A 6,238-nucleotide genomic window follows, 5' to 3' on the forward strand; every position below is an offset into this window, starting at 1 on the left:
GATAAAATCAAACTAAAAATGATTATCCTTCAGGCCCTCAAGGGAAATGCTGTTGGTTAAACAAGATCAGATCAGACTGGAGAGTGTGCAATGAAAACAAAAAAGCATGAAAGCTGCTGAAAGGAGCTGATGAGATAGGATCAGACAATGGATGAATGAGGCCTCGGGCATGACCTCAGCAACCCCTGAGATGGGTCAAAGGTCTCTGCACCAAAGAGCGGAGGTCAATTAATCCAGAGAAATGTGCCTAGGTAGCCTGCCGTGTTCCTCGGCTGCTCACTTCCACACCACACCACTAATCTGTAACTGGCTGAGGCCTGAGAGTTGGCTAGAATTCCTGGAACATATCACCCGGTAAAAGGCTTAGCTTTGTGTCATTCTGGTTCAGGCCTGCTTACTAGATATTAGATAAAGGAAAAGAATCAGTGACTCCTTATTTGAAAGCAACAAAGCCTACAATGTATTAAGCATAAGCAAAGACTTCCCCCAAACTTTTGGAAATTGCCAAGACTTTGCAAGAAAGGTATACACAAATTAATCCTCATCTCCATCTCTGCTCCTTCCCTTGTATATTTCCTCTCTCCATGTGAAAAATGTGTTGATATAATTTAAGATAAATTAGAGACTTAACAAAACGTAAACATTCACTACCAAAATTCATCTCTGTCAGCATAGATTAGACACTGCAGTCATACATAATACTGTTTTACCATTTATGTAAAAGACTGTTATACTACCTCGGTCTAGTCTAGTCTACTAATTAAAACCTTCAGCAGGAAAACACGTTTGTCAGCATAAATTTGCATTTCAGAATCTACTGTACACAGGAATTTATGTGCTTGCAAAGCGCCACTGATGTTCCAAGAATGAGAAAAGCACATTCATAATTCATTTTCTTTATGTTTGTTATGATTTATGTTATGCTCTGTGTTCAATTGTATTTAATGCTGGAAAAAGGGAGGAAAAAACAACATAGAGAGGTACAAACTGTCAGACTGTCAGTGATCAAGTTTCACTCCTTTATCATTGAGCAAACAAATTCCAAACATTTTATGCAAAACACCCTGCTTGCTCAGTCTAGTCGCATCTGATACAGTACACAGCCAGTGGTAAAATGATTGGTTGGTACAAAGTTGAAAAACTTTACCTTAAAAAATATTGTATATTAAAATGTATTCTTCCACCTCTTTTGGCATAATTGTTTTATCTCTGCAGGACCACAAAAACTTTATACATGTAATTGACAGCTTAATAGATAGACAGACTATTTCATTAATGCAGGCGGGAAATTGTCTTGTTAAAGCACCAAGTCATGTCAATCACAAAACAAGAAGATACTCAAGAGATAATAACGCACAGAGTGCAGTAAAGCAGATAACTTTTAAACTTGTGGAAATGCAGGCGCTGTGAGATTTTCAAATAGCTCACTGAGCTTGGTCTTGGACATTTAACCTGTCTTGTTTTCTCAGAGTACTGACTGGCTGTCAGTACAGTTATGGAGCAAAAGTGCTGTCTAACAGGAGATTTAATTGCAGGTGTTATATTCAAGGTGCTTTCTTGTCTAAATTTAACCATTAGCTAACCTTTTCATGTGGTGAACACGTGAAAATAGCACATCTGTTTTGTGCTGTTACCACATTATCCAATTAGTGGTTGAGAAAGAAATTTTCTCAGTGCACCACATAATCTACTTTTCACAGTTCATGCTGGTTGTTGATGAGTACACACTGGTGGCTGAAAATATGTGACCCAAAACAATTGTGTTTTGTTCCAGGAAAAGTGTTTGCCAGTTGACATAAAGTGTTGACTGGTAACCGTTTATTGACTTTCAAAACCCCAGTGTTTACCTCCACTTCTCCTCAGAGTCAAAGCGGATCTTGCAATGGTTTTTGTGGAATTGTTAGTCCAGTAATTATGGACATATGACGTGACAAACAAAGGCAGTGGAGGTTACAGAGGCATGAAACAATCAGACATCAGCCATGCATCAGTTTTACTGGCACTGCTTTGACAAAGCCACTTTGACGTCAGTCTAAAACAGTAAATTGTTAATGGGTTCACAGCTTAGTTTCTTTTTTATTCGTAGTATTCACTGGTGTTGAAGTTGATTGCTAAAACGATTTTAGTTGGAGAGTTAAAAGAATTGTACAACATTATGGGACATCTCTAACTCTAAATTGCTTTCTGGAAAAGAGTTAGATGAAGAGATTCATAGCACTGTCATGTCTGTACTGTAAATATAGCTGCTGTTATCTGAGCTTAACACAAAGACATGAAACAGAGGAACAGAACCCTCTGTAAAAGCACAATGTGTCATTTGTACTCTTTAGTTTTTGTATGGATGAATCAAACCAGATATAATGTGTCAGTTAGTTACATTTGGACAGAGCCAGGCTTAGCTGTTTTGCTGTTTCCAGTCTTAATGTTAATCTAAGATAACCAGCTGTAGGCTATAGCCTCATATTTACCACTAGTAAGCATAATTCTCAAGTTACACTATTCATTTAAAATATAATGTATTTGGCCTAGCTGGATAAAAATTCAAAGGCTATCTTTGTTTTTCCAAGTTTGTGATAGCGCCTGCCGCATCTTTGTGTGTATGAGTGCGTATATATATGAATAAAGTATATCAGTTTGCTTGTGTTTCTCTGGTATGTCTCACTTTGATCTACAAGACTCCGAAAGATTAATCAGAGTAAGGGAGAAATGTAAACTCAGTGACATCTGCAGATTAATTTACAGGAGATTTTAACAGGTCACTGATAGTGTCGTTCAAAGCAGTCAAAGAGATATGGCGTAGGTTAACAGGTTAACTGATAGTTCTGCCAGAAGCAACGACACATCTGTAACAAACATTATCCCCGGTTCCTTACACCCATTTCTCATCTTCCCACTCACATTCTTACTCATGTTAAACACATACTGCATGTCACTGTGTGAGCAATTTGCGCAACTCAAACACAGCTAAAGTTAGTATTAAAGGGTCAACAAACTGACCTGAGGTCAGTTTCTGGTCTGAACTCAGACCAGGACGAGGTGTTGATGTCAAGCGTGTTTCGCATTTGTAGGAGAAAAAAACAGGAAACAACACACACTAGACTATGTAGACATACCAGTCTACCCAAAGTATGACTCACATTTTTAATTCACGGATGTGGATACATAAGTACTATTTTTTAAGCATTTGGTCTCAGTTAAACTAATTTTGTTTTCATTTTATGTCTTCCTACATCAAACAGGGGTTTCTTTTTCATATGTCTGAATGTTTATTTGTCAGATTGGTTGAGCAATTAATGACAGGGTTTAAACACGAGAGCTGGCCTTTATTGGTCACAGACAATCATTCCATATAGGATTTTGAGAAACTCTAACTCCTTCTGAGCCACTTCAAAGCAGGCTGTCAGAAAAAGGAGGCAGCGACTGCCACAAGATTTCCCTCGTTGCAGCAGTACATGGTGGTCCTGTCCTGGAGCATGATGGGAGCAGTCTGATTTAATTAACATGTCACTATTCATATTTCATAAACATAGAGACGTACGCATAAACATATGCTTGGCGTTACAGACACAGACCATGTACATTTACACACAGTCACACTCAGAAAAAGTTGTTTTTCAAGTTTGGTCAATTTTATGCCGAAATGTTTTCCTTGAGTGAATCCAAAATTGTTTGTCTGAATCAATACGGTTACAAAGACTGCAGATTCTCCACAATCATGCAAAGCTGCTTTTCAACATATCCACCCTTGTGTTTTAGCGTTGGTGCTGAATGAAATGTGTCTGACATTACTGTGTGGGAAGAAATCACAAACCAGTGAGCTAGAAAAAACAACGTTAAGTACATGCTGAAGGCAGATGTTTAGTCTATATTTGTTACCATTATTATTCCATCTATCTCTATTTTGTCTGCTCACGGTGATCATAGCTGAGCGTGTTTTGCGACAAATTGTCAAGACCAGGCTGCATTTAGAAAGCTGGTTTTTCAATCTTAAACCTTTCTACATAAATACTCTCATGTCATTGTGCCAAGCATGACAAATGACAGTGCACAGGAGAATAAATAGGTACTTCCACATGTTCATGAGTTTTTTCACCCTGTGCAGAAACATCATAAAATTCACCTGAATGTACATAAACACAAGCACATGCAATACACATGCATTCACAAGCAAACACCCACACTAACACACACACCAACACACCTGTAGATTATGTGACGGTTACCATGATGATGGATGAGGCCAGATGGTCACTTCCACATATCAGTCCAGAGGCGTTACCCATTCCTCCTCTTCACAATCTGTAACTGCAGAACACTGCCTGATTCTGGGTTTCCCATTACGAACCCTACAGTATAACTAAGAAATATGTCCTTAGAGCTGAATCACAGGAAGCAAAGAAAGAAAAGATGGTTGCCATGTAGCTTCTTTGATAGCAGTTTTGTAACCACTTGAGCATGTATAATACATTTTGGTTTCTGGCATTACATTTGGCACAGATATATATTTAACACGGTTTGGTGCAATGGACACTCATGCAAAACGTGCACCTACTTAGTGCATCACCTGAGGGTTAGTGGCACTCAGTAGGAAAGATGTTAGGAAATAATGGAGTGTGACAGAACATATACAGACTTCTTTCCACTTATCTATAAACATATGTTAAAAGTGGTTACTAGTATGATTTCATATGCATGAAGGTGTGCACAGTGGGTTTTATACTATAATGTTCCCACTGAGCAGACACAGCTAAGCCAACCATAGCACACCTGGCTTCGCAGTCAGAGCAGACCTATACCTCCTCCTCCTCCTCTGCCGCTGCCTGCCTTTCTCCCAGTCCGATCATCTGACTCCCTCTCACTGCGTGGTATCACACACAGTGCAACATGAAGAATCTCCAAACTGCACAAATAGGATAAACATTTGTATTTCTATTTCTTGGTGAGGTTTTGTTACATGCTATATCACATATGGTAACCACTGATATATGGCAAGGAAATAAGTGCTGCTACCTGCCTTCAAATTCTGACTGATGTCTCTGTAGTCAGTGTGTGCCACGGGGACGAACTTTGCTGACCATATGATAGCCACCTGTGTAAACGGCTGGAGTATCTAGTAGCTCTGAAACACTGGATCCTCAGAGTGCTATTGTGTTGCCACAGGAGACCAGAGGCCTGACCTCTCTTTAGCAGAGGGAAACCCTATAGGCGGTCAGTGGTAGACATACATAACATACACACAGTTTTATGCACAAATGCATGTATGCATACACAGTTAAGTCTATCTTGCTTTTAATCCCTTTGCTTTTCTTTCTGCAGTCCAGCTTTTGACACTTGCACTGGCATAAACACTGTGTATCTCGGGGAGCAGCAGGAGGAGAGTACATGTCTGTCTCTGAGGGTCAAACAGGAGGTGAAGGAGGCTTCTGTTGAACAGGGGCGGATATTGACACAGCATTAACATGAATGAAAATATTTTCTATGTTCAGTGAGCATGAAAGGAACGCCGCCAGACGTTTGGACATGGCCTATTCAAACAAACGTCAGACATCAGCACTCAATCAAAAAGTCTTTTCACTCACCAGGCATCCTAAAACAGCAGCTAAAGGAAGCAGACCTTCAGTGATGTGACATGTAAAATTTTCTGACCACGAAACTTGCCATCTTTGAAATTTGCTGCATTCACAGAACTCAGATAGAGCAGATTAAATACCTCTGCAGTGCACTTCACATCGAATAAATATTCTAGGTATTGGTGGAATCCCAAAGACGCGAGTAAGAGGACAGAATTTCAATGGAGGTGGAAAGAAAGTCGGTGCATGGCTGCTGTGTAGGAGTGCTGCATGGGAGGGCCCTTGGTAAAAGCTACTAGCACAGTAAGACTCTAATGGAAAGATACTAATGGAAACATCAAGTACAACACAAATCAAGAAAAGGGAGAGAGAAGGAGGGGCAGAGGGAGGGAAGGATATTTAAAAAGAGTGGAGCAGTGGGGGATTGAACTGTTGTTGTTGCTGTTACTAGTCTACGGCAGATTCCTGACTGATTGCTGCTATTAGACTGGGTGAAGGAAGGAAAGACCCATACAGTCACAGACAGGCTAATGTGAGTAAGTGGCCACTGGCCTGTGTGCATTAGCTGCTTTAAATGGCTATTAATCTGATGCAGTGGCTTAAGAGATCGGAAATGAAAATCTTCCGGAGCACCTTTCATCAGGATGCAAGGCTAAAATATGCTCTTA

Source organism: Larimichthys crocea, chromosome XXI (assembly GCF_000972845.2).
Source record: "Larimichthys crocea isolate SSNF chromosome XXI, L_crocea_2.0, whole genome shotgun sequence".
NCBI lineage: Eukaryota > Metazoa > Chordata > Actinopteri > Sciaenidae > Larimichthys > Larimichthys crocea.